The sequence below is a fragment of the Rana temporaria genome, chromosome 1 (genome assembly GCF_905171775.1).
Source record: "Rana temporaria chromosome 1, aRanTem1.1, whole genome shotgun sequence".
In the NCBI taxonomy this organism is placed as follows: domain Eukaryota; kingdom Metazoa; phylum Chordata; class Amphibia; order Anura; family Ranidae; genus Rana; species Rana temporaria.
The window spans coordinates 488084496-488104348 of NC_053489.1; positions in this window are offsets into that span (position 1 = coordinate 488084496).

The window sequence follows — 19853 nt, forward strand, 5'->3', positions numbered from 1 at the left end:
TCTTTCTGCTTCTCCTCCCGACCAATCAGGAGACCCAGTTGGCTGGAAGTCCTAAGACCCAATTGGCTGGGAGGAGAAGCGACTGCCGGGACTTGGGAGCAGATGAAGGAGGAAGCCACCAAAGCCACAATCTGGATGGGGTAAGTGCAGGGCTGGCGGGTGGCCTGGCAGGCAACGTGTGAGCCAAAGAGCAAAGCATTGATCGATCGACCGATGGGGGGAGGCGGCCAGGTTTGCCGGTTCCCCAAAAAATTGAGCACCAAACAACATTTGTACAAACATTTGTCCAATATCTCTAAGGCCCCATACACATGAGAGAATTTATCCGCGGATACGGTCCAGCGGACCGTTTCCACGGATAAATCCTCTCAAAGATTTCCGCAGATTTCGATGCGATGGAGTGTACACACCATCGCATTGAAATCCGCTCGGAAATCCTCTGGCGATGACGTGTCGCGCCGTCGCCGCGATTATGACGCGGCGACGGCGCGACGCTGTCATATAAGGAATTCCACGCATGCGTCAAATCATTACGACGCGTGCGGGGAATCCCTTTGGACGGATGGATCCGGTAAGTCTGTACAGACGAGCGGATCCATCCGTTGGAATGGATTCCAGCAGATGGATTTGTTGTGCATGTCAGCAAATATCCGATCTGCTGGAATCCATCCCAGAGGAGATTTCTCCGCGGAAACAGATCCGCTGGCGTGTACACACCATAGAATCTATCCGCAGAAACCCATTTGCTGGGATTTATCTGCGGATGGATTCTATCGTGTGTATGGGGCCTTAGTATAATACTGTCCGTAAAAATTATATTCGCTTTTAACAACAGCAAAAATCGAATTTTCTCATCACTGTGCCTGAAAATGAATGTCATGCTGCCCCCCATAATGATTAGGCAAATGAGCCTGAAGGAACTTCCCACTGATCCTGGGGCCCTTTACTCCCATCATGGGACCCTTTATAAGCCCCGACACATAAAGTTGCATGACAAGTCAAAACACATTAATTTCAATGAGTGACATCTTAATTAATATGACTAAAGCAACAGCAAAAAAAAAAAGTTTCCTGCACTACTTTTATGTGACTTTGATGCAATTTAAGTACCATAGACTGCAATGTTAAATCAGAGAAGTCGGAAGCAAGTCTCAAGGAAATCACAAGCAAAATACAAGGAAGTCACAAGGAAATTGCAAGCAAGTTGCACCCCCACCAGAGTGGTGCAACACCAGGGCCCAGTCACAGGTGCAACCTTTGCAACCCAGGTAGTTCCACTACTGCCCCATACTAATCTCTTTAGCAGTTGCAGACATAGTTAATATGATCTTGCTACTGCTGAGACAGTTGCAGTATACTAAAACTTCACTAGAAACTGTTCCCTTCAAGTTTATTTAACTCTATAAAAAGTATAAAATAATTTATCTACAATAAAATGCCCTTCATTAAAACTCATGATGACCATTTAAGACTTTCCTGACCACTCATCTCTTTCACATTTACAACGGCAGCTGACTACAGCTCAACAAATCATATCAGAGGTTAATGAAACAGCAAAAGGGAAGTAAATGCCTCTGGTTTAGAGCAAAGCCTTTGAATCACCTATAAAGGAGAGAAAGGAAAATAAATGCCCTGACATTTCAGTTTATGGGAGAGACAACAGTCTAATCTCGCACCAGGTTGCTGTAAAGCCTTGGATAAGCCAGCAATAGAGTAGCCTGGCTACTAATATTTGGGAGGCTTTAATAGCACAATCGCCCTAAAGTATCCAGGTAATATATGAACCTTAAACTATGCTGCAAAAATGTACAGATAAAATATGATTATTGTAGTTAAAAGGAGCCATAGTTTTAGCATATGCTGTTGAAGCAGAATCTAATGAAAATAATCCTTAGAGAAAATCAGTCCCGTGAAGTGACCTTTCTATACAAGTCCTCTGTTACAGCGACAGAAAATTAGTGGATGAAATGAAATCTCAGCACAGTGTCTTGCTCGCAGGAATCCTACCAAGAGTTTGACAAATGATGGGCCAGATCCAGTTCAGACCTCTATTCTCAGCATTGGGCAGATCCTATAATCATAAATCATGGCTCAAAAAGAGTTATTTTAAATGTTACTGCAAAATATGCTTGCAAAAAAAAATTGGTACATTTCCTGTGTTATACTGTAAAGAGCTTCAATAAAAAATATTGAAATTCAAAATGTACTACTGTCATCTTAAATCCATGCATGTTTAATTTATTTATACAGCACCACCAGCACATTCAAACGTTCACAAAACCTTTGTTCTCAAAGTAAATAACATAAGCAAAGTACAAAATTTTATCAGAAGAGCTGAAAAAAATTACCTGCCTATAAATTGTTAGAATCAAAATTAAATAAAAAATATGGAACTTATAATGTGGTAGAGATCGTACAGCTGTAATGATAAGGTTGACCTCCCACTTCTACTCAATATTGAAGCCCCACATTAATAATCAAGGATTTGATTGTCAACCATTATTACACTAATATGATACACAAAATCCACCCCCCATTAATTTTCTGCCACCCCCTTCCTCCCTTGCACCTCTCTTTTTGCCTTTAACCTACCTCCTTTTTTCTTCCCTGACACCTTGTATTCCACTGTGTGTGTGTGTGTGTATGTAATGATGTGCACTACACCTTGAAGCACACGTTACTCAGACAGGAAGCATGAAGAATTAGAAAAAGGGAATGCTCCCCTCTGGGGAAGATTCCTCTAGGGTGTTTGAAAATGCAAAAAAAAAAAAAAAAAATTGCACTTTTTGAAGTATTTAGATGTGATTTTACATGTATCTATTTCATATCTTGCTTCCGATGCTTTCATTTACCAGGTTGATCTTGCCTGTGCAGCTCCTTCCACAAGTAAACTGACCACAGTAGCATGGCTGCAGGTCAATGCTACCACGGTCAGTTTACAACTTGTGTCATCCTGCTAAAGATACAGGTGCATTGTGCAATAACGCAGCGTGCCTATATCTTCTATAGTAAGTGCAGAGCTGCCCCCCGCCTTTCCCTGCTCTCGGATGTGGAAGGGAGGAAGTGATGTTTGCTTCTGGGTCTGATTGTCATGGAAAAGAAGAAGCTTAATGTCACTTCCGTACTAATCTAAATGTCCTGGTACTGGATACGCCCACTGGCAGGTCTGTGTATGGCTGTGAAACAGAGATCAATCAAATGACCTGCAGGTATGAAGCAGAAGAAAACTGTACAGGCAAGTTTAAAAAATAAATAAAAAAAAATTATGATCAAAGACCAAACTTGTTTTTAGCAGTTCTTTTTCTATAAAAATACCAAACATGTTATATTTACTTCCTCTGTGCATTGGTTTTGCACAGAGCAGCCCACATTCCTCCTCTTCTCATGTCCCTTTTTGATGCTCCTGGCCACTCCCTCCTGTTAAGCACCCCAAATCAAGCAGCTTGCTATGGGGGCACCCAAGCTAAGCTGCAGCTCAGTGTGCCCATTCAAATATGAAGCTGTGGTTTGGCCCTGCCCCCCCCTCTCCTGATTGGCTGACTGATTGACAGCAGTGGGAGCCAATGGTGCATCTGCTGTGTCTCAGCCAATCAGGAGGGAGAGTCCCGGGTGGCCAGACACTCGTGGACATTGTTGGACAGAGCGGGGGCTTGGGTAGGTATTAGGGGGGGGGGTGGCATCTGTACACAGGAGGCTCTTTATCTTAATGCAAGATAAAAAAATTCTGCCTAGGTAACCCCTTTAATGTTGCCCTAATATATGTATGAATATGTGTTAGGGACCTTAGCTTGTAAGCTTAAGATCAAAGAGGGATGTGAATACACAATGTATGTGTGTGTGTGTGTGTGTGTGTAAAGTGGTGTGCAAATTATCGGGTCTATTAAAATACCTGTAATAAATAAAAAATAAAATTCTGGGCATCAACTCTCAAGGTTAAAGTGGTTGTAAAGGTTTGTTTTTTATTTTCTAAATAGGTTCCTTTAAGCTAGTGCATTGTTGTGCTTTCACTTACCTTTTCCTTTCAATCTCCCTTCGAAATGTTTATTTTCTTTGTTTTCTTTGTCTGAATTTCTCACTTCCTATTCCTCCTCAGTAAGCTGTTCTGGCTGAATAACCCACAGCCAGAACAGCTCGGATGATGGGGGCAAGCTTACTGAGGAGGAACAAGAAGTGAGAAATTCAAACAAAGAAAAAAAAACATTTAGAAGGGAAATCGAAGGAAAAGGTAAGTGAACCAACAATGCACTAACTTAAAGGATTTAGAAAAAGTTTTGTGTGTTACCGGCGCCAAGATGATATCAATATTCTTATTAAGTCTTGCTGCAATAAAAATGCAACCTTAAAGGTTGGGTTTAGATGTGTGTATTTGTGAAGTAAATTGTGCTGACTTATATTTATACAAACATTTTACCATGACTGATCCTGTGTCTATGGTTATTAATTAATTAATGTGCAAACACATTAATTAATAACCATAGACACATGTACATACTTTTTGTTTTTAGCGCAAATTACTTCACAAATACACAAAACTAACTTAAAGGAACCTATTTAGAAAATAAAAAGCAAACCTTTACAACCCCTTTAAGCCAAAATGCAGTGAACATGATATTATGGCGGTACCCCCTGTGCCATGTGACACTTTTCTGTATTTTTTTTTTTTAAGATTGTACAATATAGGATGTCTTATGTGATACCTAAGACAGTGTTCCTGATCTCTTGATAATCTTATAGGTCCTCTGGAAGTGTAGATTTATATTAAAGGTGTAATGATTCTGAATCTCTTCTTATGATTCTTTAAAACTATTTGGGTTATGTAACACAAAGAAGATCTACTGACAATTTTTTTTTCAAATTACGGTATTTATTATACTATATATGTTGGATTTTTTTATGTAAATTTGTTGTTAGTTGGAGGATGGTATAAGAATGGGATATTTAGCTTTGGTTCTATGTCCTTCGACACGTAGTGACATTGGTTCACTTGCTTTGTTCCCTGTTGCGTATGTAGTAGCTTTCAATTTTTATATATGTGTTTTCATACATCTCCAAGAGTAGAGAATGCAATTCATAGTGTAGCGAAAAGATTTTGGATTTGAGAAAAGGTGAGGGGTTAGATTTGTTTAACCACTTAAGGACCGCCGCACGACGATATACGTTGACAGAATGGCACAGCTGGGTATAAGGGCGTACATGTAAGTCCCCTTTAAGATGCGAGCCATGGGTCATGCTCGCAACCCGGTCCGGAGCTCCGTGACCACACCCACGGGACCCGCGGACCCAATGTCCCACGATCGGATCACAGAGCTGAAGAACGGGAAAAGGTAAGTGTAAACAAAAATCTCCCCGTTCTTCCTAGTGACACTGTCAGTGATCGTCTGTTCCCTGTCATCGGCAACAGCGATCAGTGACGTATTACGCCAAGCCTTGCCAACAGTTACAAGCACTCCCTAGGTCACACTTAACCCCTTAAGCGCCTCCTACAGGTTAACCCCTTCACTGCCAGTGTCATTTTTACAGTAATCAGTGCATTTTTATAGCACTGATCACTGTAAAAATTACAATGGTCCCAAAATAGTGTCTGATGTGTCCGCCATATTGTCGCCAAGCCATGCCCCCTAACAGTTACAAGCACTCCCTAGGTCACACTTAGCCCCTTAGGCCCCATACACACGAGAGGATTTATCCGCAGATACGGTCCAGCGGACCGTATCCGCGGATAAATCCTCTCGAGGATTTCAGAAGATTTCTATGCGATGGCGTGTACACACCATCGCATCGAAATCCGCGCTGAAATCCTCTGGCGATGACGTGTCGCGCCGTCGCCGCTATTATGACGTGGCGACGGGCGCGACGCTGTCATATAAGGAATTCCACGCATGCGTCAAATCATTACGACGCGTGCGGGGAATCCCTTTGGACGGATGGATCCGGTGAGTCTGTACAGACGAGCGGATCCATCCTTTGGGATGGACTTCAGCAGATGGATTTGTTGAGCATGTCAGCAAATATTCATCTGCTGAAAATCCATCCCAGGGGAGATTTATCCGAGGATAAATATCCGCAGGAGTGTACACACCATAGAATCTATCCGCTGAAACCCATTTGATGGGATTTATCTGCGGATAGATTCTATGGTGTGTACGGGGCCTCAAGCGCCCCCTACAGGTTAACCCCTTCACTGCCAGTGTCATTTTTACAGTAATCAGTGCATTTTTATAGCACTGATGACTGTAAAAATGACAATGGTCCCAAAATGGTGTCCGATGTGTCCGCCATATTGTCGCAGCCACAATAAAAATCACTGATCGCCTTCATAACTAGTAAAAAAAAAACATCATTAAAAATGCCATGAAACAATCTCCTATTTTGTAGACACTATGGGCCAGATTCAGAAAGACTGGCGTATTTTTAGGCGGGCGTAGCGCATCTCATATAAGCTACGCCGATGTAACTTAGAGAGACGAGTACCATATTCAGAAAGAACTTGCGCCCTAAGTTACGGTGGCGTATCGTAAATGGGCCGGCGTAAGCCCGCCTAATTCAAATTATCAAGGCAGTGGGCGTGTTGTATTACAATGAGCCGTGACCCAATGCAAATTAGGGGCCAAACGAATGGCACATGCGCCGTCCGTGGACATATCCCAGTGCGCATGCTCAAAATCACGTCGGCTAGAATGCCTAAGATACGTCGAACACTGCCTACGACGTAAACATAACTTACGCACAGCCCTATTCACGTACGACTTACGTAAACAACTTAAATTTTGACGGGTGTTCCGACGTCCATACATTAACATGACTTACCCCTGCTTTATGAGGGGTAAAGTTACGCCAGTCGTACGCCTTACGTAAACAGCGTATAGTAATGCGCCGAGCACAAGTACGTTTGTTAATCAGCGTATCTTGCTCATTTGCATTTTCGAAGCGTAAATCAACAGAAGCGCCCCTAGCGGCCAGCGTAAATATGCACCTAAGATACGACGGCGTAGGAGACTTACATCGGTCGTATTAAGCCAAAATTCAGACATAACTTGTTTTAAGAATACCGTATAGATACGACGGCGCATCTTTTAACTTACGCTGCGTATCAATAGATACCCTGGCATAAAACATTCCTGAATCTGGCCCTATAACTTTTGCGCAACCCAATCAATAAACGTTTATTGCAAATTTTTTTACCAAAAATATGTAGAACAATACGTATCGGACCAAACTGTTGAAAAATAAAATATATATATATATATATATTTTTGGGGGATATTTATTATAGCAAAGTTAAAAAATATTGCATTTTTTTCAAAATTGTCACTCTATTTTTGTTTATAGTGCAAAAAAATTAAAACAGCAGAGGTGATCAAATACCACCAAAAGAAAGCTCTATTTGTGGGAAAAAAATGGCAATTTTGTTTGGGAGCCACGTCGCACGACCGCACAATTGTTAGTTAAAGCGGCGCCCTTTTCCCAATCGCAAAAAGTGGCCTGGTCTTTGACCAGCGAAATGGCCTGGGTGGTTAAAGGAGTTGTAAAGGAAAAAAATGTTTTGCCTAAAATTATTGTCTGCAAGGTAGACAGACAGAATAGTGTAATGATTCTGTTAAAAAAACAAGTTAATACCTATTAAATAAAAGAAGAAAAGTGCGGCGCAAAATTTACAAAATAATAAAATAATAATAGAATGTACAAAATGTCCAAGTGCAAATAAAGTGTCCTTTATATAAATAAATAAATCCAGCAGGGGTGAGAGTGAAGAGGAGACACCAGAGGGAAATCCACCACCAAGGTAAAGATGGACTCTCACCTCATTGCTTCGACCCATAAAGAGTCACAAAGCATATCAGCATCCAAAGCATCCAAAGTTAAGACCAGCCTCCAATCTCCAGCATAACACCAAATCGCATAGATATCCAAGGGTCACCATAAAAGAAAGACACAGGATCTAAGTGCTCTCTGTATGAACCAGCAATATTTAATAAAAAACAGTAGTGCACTTACATTTAAAATCACTCTAAGCCGAGTGCGAGCAAAGCAGCATGTACAGGCAGTATTCCAAACACAGCGGCGATGATCGAGGGTGACGTCCGTGCGTAACTCCTCCCCCTTCGTACGCGTTACGTCCCGTGGGCGGGACTTCCTCAGCGTCGGGTGAGAGAGAGCGCCGGACGTCAATAATAGCAAAGAATTTATAGTGAGAACACGAGTGAGCGGCCAATTAAGAAGCTCCCGGTTGTAACCAATGAACGTATTCAATGGCCAACAACATCCGGGGCAAAGGGCGCTGACTGTCAGATTAATCAGAGATGAGGCCAATAGAAAAACTAAACGGCCAGTAACTTCCATTACAGAAGTCATAACTCGATTGAAATTCGACAGCCACTCAAGAAGAGTCTCAGGATGTGGCCAGGAAAGGAAAAAACTAAACTGGGAACACATCGTGGACCGGGCACAGAATCAATATAAAACATAAAAATAAAAAATATCAAATAGAGAGGCATAATTAATTAATTAATACCGGACTAACACTGAATGGAAGGAAAAAGAAAAAACCAAACAGTAGTGTCCAATGGCTCTCATAAATAATTTGATTAGCTGGATATAGAGTCTACATAAAATCCCCATAAAATTTAAAAACATAATTTTACAAAAATTATACAGAGACACCAACTATATATATTAAAAATATATAAAAAAATTCCCATAAAATTTATAATGTATATATAAATTTATATACAAAAACGGACGTCAACCTCAATCATCGTCACTTTAACAGTAACAAATACCTATAAACGAGATACAATAATATAGACAACATTAGATAAAATTAAAAATAAAATAATTAACGGTTAGAAATGAAACAATTTAAATCGAACTCAACGTTGAGACCCCCAGGCGAGGCAACCTTGAGCTCATAGATCCAATAGGATTCACGTCTACTTAACTGGCGGATAAAGTGCCCCCCCCTCCAATGTCGAGACACTCTCTCAATCCCCCAGAATTTCAAACATTTAGGATCACGGTTGTGAAAACGTCTAAAGTGTTTCGACACACTATGTGTCTTCACACCTCGTTTAATGCAACTGATATGTTCGCCAACGCGGACATGTAGGGCACGTGAGGTACGACCTACGTATTGAAGCCCACAATCACATTGTAACATATATATGACTCCTTCAGTGTCACAAGTAACAAGCTCTTTAATAGTGTACTCATTACTGGTGACAGTGGAACTGAAGGTTTTACGTTTCTTAACATTGTTTCTCACATGTTTGCACGTGGCACATCTGCCACATGCATAAAAACCAGAAAGAAAATTAAATAATCTCGGTCTCGGTACAATAGGCGGGTCAATGACCCCCGGTGCAATCAAATCACGCAAAGCAGGGGCTTTCTTATAAACAAATTGCGGTCGATCTGGTAAGGTAGGTCCCAGAACAGCATCTCCTTTCAACACTGCCCAGTGTCTTGCAACAATCCGTTCAAATTTCTTGTATTGTATATTATAATCCAACACCATTTTGTGATTGATAGTCTGCTCAACAGCTGATATAGCTGGTGGTTTATCTGAGACAATAACCTCCCTATTCATTAAGCGCACCTTTTCAATCTCTGAATTAATATCTGAGGAAGAGTAGCCTTTCTGGATGAATCTATTGGCAAGTACCTGAGATTGTGTGACATAATCAATTTCTGATGTGCAGTTTCTACGTAACCGGACAAACTGTCCCCTGGGTATATTACATAGCCACAACCTATGATGGCAACTGGTCAGGGGTATATACCCATTACGATCCGTAGTCTTGAAATAATTCCTAGTTCCCAACTTGGATTCATTTTTAAAAATCTCCAAATCTAGAAAAGTAATTTTGTCACATGAAATATTCCAGGTCAAAATAATATTTTTGGTGTTGGCATTAAGTAAACTCATAAATTGCTGTAAACTAGCCATATCACCCTCCCAAATCATAATCAAATCGTCTATGTATCGTTTGTAACATAGAAGCTGAGGAGGGCGATTTTTAAACACCGTATCTTCCTCCCAGTGGGCCATAAAGAGATTGGCCACACTGGGAGCAAACCGAGCGCCCATAGCAACGCCTCGTTGCTGCAAATAAAAATTCCTATTGTACCAAAAGTAATTTTTAAGAAGACAAAAATTTAAACTATCTAAAAGAAAATGAATCTGTTGTCTGTTCAAATCAGTGCCATTCAAGGCCCAAATGGTCGAAGCCATAGCTGCTTCATGATCGATTATGGTGTAAAGTGAGCCAACATCTGCCGTGACTAGGATGGTATCTTTAGTACACGGCAGAGTCTCTAAAATTTGTATCACCTGTTTTGTATCTCGTAAATAGGCCTCCATTTTGGATACCAGCGGCTGAAGGAAATGGTCCAAATATTGGCCAAGTCTGGAGGTGACAGAGTCAATCCCGTTGACTATGGGACGACCCGGAGGCCGATCAGGATTTTTGTGAAGTTTAGGGAGAAAATAGATGATAGGTGTACGGCAGTAGAAGGGGTCCAAATAGGATGTTTCCTTTTTATTCAAAACCCCCTCAGATCTCCCCTTTTCCACAAGAGAATGTAACTCATTTTTAAATTGAACCATCGGGTTGCTTCTCAGCAATAGGTAGGTATCACTATCGCTAAGTAACCTAGTCATCTCCTCCTGGTAGTATGTTTTACTGAGCACAACCAGGCCACCCCCCTTGTCCGCGGGGCGGATTACGATATCGTTCCTGAGCTCCAATGATTTAATACCATTTTTAATGTGGTGTGAGTCACGTACATTTTTAATCTTTAAATCATCCAAATCTTTACAAACTAGATTCTTGAAAACATCAAGATGTCTAGTATCTTGTCCTTGGGGATTGAAAACAGACTTGTTCCTTAGGTTAGTATGTTGTACAAAAGATGAGGGAACATTCCTTTGGATAGGGTTGGAGAGGAAGTACCTCTTCATATTGAGCCCCCGTACATATTTTTGTACATTAACATACGTATGGAATTTATTCAAATTCCTAATTGGGGCAAATTTCAAACCTCGATCAAGGACACGTATTTCATCCTCAGAAAGCACAGTGCCACTAAGGTTAAAAATACCAGTCCCTAATGAGATCTTTGCTTTTTGGACTCGTCGTCCCCCCCTGGTTCCTCTCGGTTTTTCCTTTTTTGGCTGAATTGCCCATTTCCGGGAGGGGCCAGTGGGGGCTGGGTGTTTCTCCACATATCCCTCGGAGGGGGTTGGAATTCCCTCCAATCTCCCCAAGCAGGGGTAGGAGGCGGAGGACCCCTCCAGGTGGTCCCCTCCTGTCCTAAAAAATGATTGGAGGAAGTAGTGGGCTGTTCCCAATGATCCTGTAAGGGGGTGTAATAATTATAAGTAGACAGGGGCGGTGGCCCCGAAGGGTAACCACCTCTACCTCGTAATTGGCCCCCACCCCTAGCTGGTACTGATCGCCAGGGTGGATTATCCTGATAGTAAGAGGAGGCAGACTTGGTTTGCTGGCCCTTAGGTTGGGAGAAGCCTCCCCTATTTTTCCCTTTCCCTTTTCCTTTAAATTTAGGAGGGCCATAACCTTTGTTGTTAAATACATTAGTCCTGATAGGAGTAGTCTGTGCTTCCACTCTATCAGCCCAAGTCTGTTGTGACCCCAGGTTATTCTGATGTGGATCATCAGAAGATGGTTCCATGGTATCCATGGATACTGATTGGGGAGGATCGGTCTGTGTGGTAATGAGGGATTGCCATTTAAACACCAAATTAGATGTAAAATCATTGTAATCACGCAAAAATTTTTTGCGTTTTTTATCTTGATTCTCTTTGTCCCATCTTACTAACTTGGTCTTTAACTCACCAGAAAGGCGAGTAAATTCTGGCAATTCCTTACTAGGCTCAAGGAGATCAGTGATGGCCTTGATCTGCTCCTCAAGCCACAATTTCTTACGTTTTTTACGTGCTGTCAGCAACCGTATAAGTTCAAAACTCTTATTGGTAAAGAACTCATACCATTCTTTATTTGACTCAATATCAGTAAGGCCATCATTGGGTGGCAAATCCCACCGAAGTCTTCTTGGTATGATCTTAGCTGTCAGGTATTGGTCAAATGTTGTGATATCCCACCAAGTTTTAATCTTTTTGTCAAATAAATGACCCAATTTTCTAAAAGAAACATTCAAGTCCCCAGTATCGGAGGCTATAGCTGATTTAGAAAAGACATCTGTGAGAATAACCTCACGGTTCTCCAAATAGGAAAACACATCCATCCCTGCTGCTAAATAAAATGAATAGAATAGCAAAAGTGAAAATAGAAAAAATTCAGCGCTGGGAAATAATAATCAATGAAATAATATGCAAGCCAGCACTGTGAATGTATTCATAAAACAATTCCCAAAGTATAAAAGAAGAAAAGTGCGGCGCAAAATTTACAAAATAATAAAATAATAATAGAATGTACAAAATGTCCAAGTGCAAATAAAGTGTCCTTTATATAAATAAATAAATCCAGCAGGGGTGAGAGTGAAGAGGAGACACCAGAGGGAAATCCACCACCAAGGTAAAGATGGACTCTCACCTCATTGCTTCGACCCATAAAGAGTCACAAAGCATATCAGCATCCAAAGCATCCAAAGTTAAGACCAGCCTCCAATCTCCAGCATAACACCAAATCGCATAGATATCCAAGGGTCACCATAAAAGAAAGACACAGGATCTAAGTGCTCTCTGTATGAACCAGCAATATTTAATAAAAAACAGTAGTGCACTTACATTTAAAATCACTCTAAGCCGAGTGCGAGCAAAGCAGCATGTACAGGCAGTATTCCAAACACAGCGGCGATGATCGAGGGTGACGTCCGTGTGTAACTCCTCCCCCTTCGTACGCGTTACGTCCCGTGGGCGGGACTTCCTCAGCGTCGGGTGAGAGAGAGCGCCGGACGTCAATAATAGCAAAGAATTTATAGTGAGAACACGAGTGAGCGGCCAATTAAGAAGCTCCCGGTTGTAACCAATGAACGTATTCAATGGCCAACAACATCCGGGGCAAAGGGCGCTGACTGTCAGATTAATCAGAGATGAGGCCAATAGAAAAACTAAACGGCCAGTAACTTCCATTACAGAAGTCATAACTCGATTGAAATTCGACAGCCACTCAAGAAGAGTCTCAGGATGTGGCCAGGAAAGGAAAAAACTAAACTGGGAACACATCGTGGACCGGGCACAGAATCAATATAAAACATAAAAATAAAAAATATCAAATAGAGAGGCATAATTAATTAATTAATACCGGACTAACACTGAATGGAAGGAAAAAGAAAAAACCAAACAGTAGTGTCCAATGGCTCTCATAAATAATTTGATTAGCTGGATATAGAGTCTACATAAAATCCCCATAAAATTTAAAAACATAATTTTACAAAAATTATACAGAGACACCAACTATATATATTAAAAATATATAAAAAAATTCCCATAAAATTTATAATGTATATATAAATTTATATACAAAAACGGACGTCAACCTCAATCATCGTCACTTTAACAGTAACAAATACCTATAAACAAGATACAATAATACAGACAACATTAAATAAAATTAAAATTAAAAATAAAATTAAATAAAACAATTTAATTAATTAACGGTTAGAAATGAAACAATTTAAATCGAACTCAACGTTGAGACCCCCAGGCGAGGCAACCTTGAGCTCATAGATCCAGTAGGATTCACGTCTACTTAACTGGCGGATAAAGTGCCCCCCCCTCCAATGTCGAGACACTCTCTCAATACCCCAGAATTTCAAACATTTAGGATCACGGTTGTGAAAACGTCTAAAGTGTTTCGACACACTATGTGTCTTCACACCTCGTTTAATGCAACTGATATGTTCGCCAACGCGGACATGTAGGGCACGTGAGGTACGACCTACGTATTGAAGCCCACAATCACATTGTAACATGTATATGACTCCTTCAGTGTCACAAGTAACTAGCTCTTTAATAGTGTACTCATTACTGGTGACAGTGGAACTGAAGGTTTTACGTTTCTTAACATTGTTTCTCACATGTTTGCACGTGGCACATCTGCCACATGCATAAAAACCAGAAAGAAAATTAAATAATCTCGGTCTCGGTACAATAGGCGGGTCAATGACCCCCGGTGCAATCAAATCACGCAAAGCAGGGGCTTTCTTATAAACAAATTGCGGTCGATCTGGTAAGGTAGGTCCCAGAACAGCATCTCCTTTCAACACTGCCCAGTGTCTTGCAACAATCCGTTCAAATTTCTTGTATTGTATATTATAATCCAACACCATTTTGTGATTGATAGTCTGCTCAACAGCTGATATAGCTGGTGGTTTATCTGAGACAATAACCTCCCTATTCATTAAGCGCACCTTTTCAATCTCTGAATTAATATCTGAGGAAGAGTAGCCTTTCTGGATGAATCTATTGGCAAGTACCTGAGATTGTGTGACATAATCAATTTCTGATGTGCAGTTTCTACGTAACCGGACAAACTGTCCCCTGGGTATATTACATAGCCACAACCTATGATGGCAACTGGTCAGGGGTATATACCCATTACGATCCGTAGTCTTGAAATAATTCCTAGTTCCCAACTTGGATTCATTTTTAAAAATCTCCAAATCTAGAAAAGTAATTTTGTCACATGAAATATTCCAGGTCAAAATAATATTTTTGGTGTTGGCATTAAGTAAACTCATAAATTGCTGTAAACTAGCCATATCACCCTCCCAAATCATAATCAAATCGTCTATGTATCGTTTGTAACATAGAAGCTGAGGAGGGCGATTTTTAAACACCGTATCTTCCTCCCAGTGGGCCATAAAGAGATTGGCCACACTGGGAGCAAACCGAGCGCCCATAGCAACGCCTCGTTGCTGCAAATAAAAATTCCTATTGTACCAAAAGTAATTTTTAAGAAGACAAAAATTTAAACTATCTAAAAGAAAATGAATCTGTTGTCTGTTCAAATCAGTGCCATTCAAGGCCCAAATGGTCGAAGCCATAGCTGCTTCATGATCGATTATGGTGTAAAGTGAGCCAACATCTGCCGTGACTAGGATGGTATCTTTAGTACACGGCAGAGTCTCTAAAATTTGTATCACCTGTTTTGTATCTCGTAAATAGGCCTCCATTTTGGATACCAGCGGCTGAAGGAAATGGTCCAAATATTGGCCAAGTCTGGAGGTGACAGAGTCAATCCCGTTGACTATGGGACGACCCGGAGGCCGATCAGGATTTTTGTGAAGTTTCGGGAGAAAATAGATGATAGGTGTACGACAGTAGAAGGGGTCCAAATAGGATGTTTCCTTTTTATTCAAAACCCCCTCAGATCTCCCCTTTTCCACAAGAGAATGTAACTCATTTTTAAATTGAACCATCGGGTCGCTTCTCAGCAATAGGTAGGTATCACTATCGCTAAGTAACCTAGTCATCTCCTCCTGGTAGTATGTTTTACTGAGCACAACCAGGCCACCCCCCTTGTCCGCGGGGCGGATTACGATATCGTTCCTGAGCTCCAATGATTTAATACCATTTTTAATGTGGTGTGAGTCACGTACATTTTTAATCTTTAAATCATCCAAATCTTTACAAACTAGATTCTTGAAAACATCAAGATGTCTAGTATCTTGTCCTTGGGGATTGAAAACAGACTTGTTCCTTAGGTTAGTATGTTGTACAAAAGATGAGGGAACATTCCTTTGGATAGGGTTGGAGAGGAAGTACCTCTTCATATTGAGCCCCCGTACATATTTTTGTACATTAACATACGTATGGAATTTATTCAAATTCCTAATTGGGGCAAATTTCAAACCTCGATCAAGGACACGTATTTCATCCTCAGAAAGCACAGTGCCACTAAGGTTAAAAATACCAGTCCCTAATGAGATCTTTGCTTTTTGGACTCGTCGTCCCCCCCTGGTTCCTCTCGGTTTTTCCTTTTTTGGCTGAATTGCCCATTTCCGGGAGGGGCCAGTGGGGGCTGGGTGTTTCTCCACATATCCCTCGGAGGGGGTTGGAATTCCCTCCAATCTCCCCAAGCAGGGGTAGGAGGCGGAGGACCCCTCCAGGTGGTCCCCTCCTGTCCTAAAAAATGATTGGAGGAAGTAGTGGGCTGTTCCCAATGATCCTGTAAGGGGGTGTAATAATTATAAGTAGACAGGGGCGGTGGCCCCGAAGGGTAACCACCTCTACCTCGTAATTGGCCCCCACCCCTAGCTGGTACTGATCGCCAGGGTGGATTATCCTGATAGTAAGAGGAGGCAGACTTGGTTTGCTGGCCCTTAGGTTGGGAGAAGCCTCCCCTATTTTTCCCTTTCCCTTTTCCTTTAAATTTAGGAGGGCCATAACCTTTGTTGTTAAATACATTAGTCCTGATAGGAGTAGTCTGTGCTTCCACTCTATCAGCCCAAGTCTGTTGTGACCCCAGGTTATTCTGATGTGGATCATCAGAAGATGGTTCCATGGTATCCATGGATACTGATTGGGGAGGATCGGTCTGTGTGGTAATGAGGGATTGCCATTTAAACACCAAATTAGATGTAAAATCATTGTAATCACGCAAAAATGTTTTGCGTTTTTTATCTTGATTCTCTTTGTCCCATCTTACTAACTTGGTCTTTAACTCACCAGAAAGGCGAGTAAATTCTGGCAATTCCTTACTAGGCTCAAGGAGATCAGTGATGGCCTTGATCTGCTCCTCAAGCCACAATTTCTTACGTTTTTTACGTGCTGTCAGCAACCGTATAAGTTCAAAACTCTTATTGGTAAAGAACTCATACCATTCTTTATTTGACTCAATATCAGTAAGGCCATCATTGGGTGGCAAATCCCACCGAAGTCTTCTTGGTATGATCTTAGCTGTCAGGTATTGGTCAAATGTTGTGATATCCCACCAAGTTTTAATCTTTTTGTCAAATAAATGACCCAATTTTCTAAAAGAAACATTCAAGTCCCCAGTATCGGAGGCTATAGCTGATTTAGAAAAGACATCTGTGAGAATAACCTCACGGTTCTCCAAATAGGAAAACACATCCATCCCTGCTGCTAAATAAAATGAATAGAATAGCAAAAGTGAAAATAGAAAAAATTCAGCGCTGGGAAATAATAATCAATGAAATAATATGCAAGCCAGCACTGTGAATGTATTCATAAAACAATTACCAAAGTATAAAAGAAGAAAAGTGCGGCGCAAAATTTACAAAATAATAAAATAATAATAGAATGTACAAAATGTCCAAGTGCAAATAAAGTGTCCTTTATATAAATAAATAAATCCAGCAGGGGTGAGAGTGAAGAGGAGACACCAGAGGGAAATCCACCACCAAGGTAAAGATGGACTCTCACCTCATTGCTTCGACCCATAAAGAGTCACAAAGCATATCAGCATCCAAAGCATCCAAAGTTAAGACCAGCCTCCAATCTCCAGCATAACACCAAATCGCATAGATATCCAAGGGTCACCATAAAAGAAAGACACAGGATCTAAGTGCTCTCTGTATGAACCAGCAATATTTAATAAAAAACAGTAGTGCACTTACATTTAAAATCACTCTAAGCCGAGTGCGAGCAAAGCAGCATGTACAGGCAGTATTCCAAACACAGCGGCGATGATCGAGGGTGACGTCCGTGTGTAACTCCTCCCCCTTCGTACGCGTTACGTCCCGTGGGCGGGACTTCCTCAGCGTCGGGTGAGAGAGAGCGCCGGACGTCAATAATAGCAAAGAATTTATAGTGAGAACACGAGTGAGCGGCCAATTAAGAAGCTCCCGGTTGTAACCAATGAACGTATTCAATGGCCAACAACATCCGGGGCAAAGGGCGCTGACTGTCAGATTAATCAGAGATGAGGCCAATAGAAAAACTAAACGGCCAGTAACTTCCATTACAGAAGTCATAACTCGATTGAAATTCGACAGCCACTCAAGAAGAGTCTCAGGATGTGGCCAGGAAAGGAAAAAACTAAACTGGGAACACATCGTGGACCGGGCACAGAATCAATATAAAACATAAAAATAAAAAATATCAAATAGAGAGGCATAATTAATTAATTAATACCGGACTAACACTGAATGGAAGGAAAAAGAAAAAACCAAACAGTAGTGTCCAATGGCTCTCATAAATAATTTGATTAGCTGGATATAGAGTCTACATAAAATCCCCATAAAATTTAAAAACATAATTTTACAAAAATTATACAGAGACACCAACTATATATATTAAAAATATATAAAAAAATTCCCATAAAATTTATAATGTATATATAAATTTATATACAAAAACGGACGTCAACCTCAATCATCGTCACTTTAACAGTAACAAATACCTATAAACAAGATACAATAATACAGACAACATTAAATAAAATTAAAATTAAAAATAAAATTAAATAAAACAATTTAATTAATTAACGGTTAGAAATGAAACAATTTAAATCGAACTCAACGTTGAGACCCCCAGGCGAGGCAACCTTGAGCTCATAGATCCAGTAGGATTCACGTCTACTTAACTGGCGGATAAAGTGCCCCCCCCTCCAATGTCGAGACACTCTCTCAATACCCCAGAATTTCAAACATTTAGGATCACGGTTGTGAAAACGTCTAAAGTGTTTCGACACACTATGTGTCTTCACACCTCGTTTAATGCAACTGATATGTTCGCCAACGCGGACATGTAGGGCACGTGAGGTACGACCTACGTATTGAAGCCCACAATCACATTGTAACATGTATATGACTCCTTCAGTGTCACAAGTAACTAGCTCTTTAATAGTGTACTCATTACTGGTGACAGTGGAACTGAAGGTTTTACGTTTCTTAACATTGTTTCTCACATGTTTGCACGTGGCACATCTGCCACATGCATAAAAACCAGAAAGAAAATTAAATAATCTCGGTCTCGGTACAATAGGCGGGTCAATGACCCCCGGTGCAATCAAATCACGCAAAGCAGGGGCTTTCTTATAAACAAATTGCGGTCGATCTGGTAAGGTAGGTCCCAGAACAGCATCTCCTTTCAACACTGCCCAGTGTCTTGCAACAATCCGTTCAAATTTCTTGTATTGTATATTATAATCCAACACCATTTTGTGATTGATAGTCTGCTCAACAGCTGATATAGCTGGTGGTTTATCTGAGACAATAACCTCCCTATTCATTAAGCGCACCTTTTCAATCTCTGAATTAATATCTGAGGAAGAGTAGCCTTTCTGGATGAATCTATTGGCAAGTACCTGAGATTGTGTGACATAATCAATTTCTGATGTGCAGTTTCTACGTAACCGGACAAACTGTCCCCTGGGTATATTACATAGCCACAACCTATGATGGCAACTGGTCAGGGGTATATACCCATTACGATCCGTAGTCTTGAAATAATTCCTAGTTCTCAACTTGGATTCATTTTTAAAAATCTCCAAATCTAGAAAAGTAATTTTGTCACATGAAATATTCCAGGTCAAAATAATATTTTTGGTGTTGGCATTAAGTAAACTCATAAATTGCTGTAAACTAGCCATATCACCCTCCCAAATCATAATCAAATCGTCTATGTATCGTTTGTAACATAGAAGCTGAGGAGGGCGATTTTTAAACACCGTATCTTCCTCCCAGTGGGCCATAAAGAGATTGGCCACACTGGGAGCAAACCGAGCGCCCATAGCAACGCCTCGTTGCTGCAAATAAAAATTCCTATTGTACCAAAAGTAATTTTTAAGAAGACAAAAATTTAAACTATCTAAAAGAAAATGAATCTGTTGTCTGTTCAAATCAGTGCCATTCAAGGCCCAAATGGTCGAAGCCATAGCTGCTTCATGATCGATTATGGTGTAAAG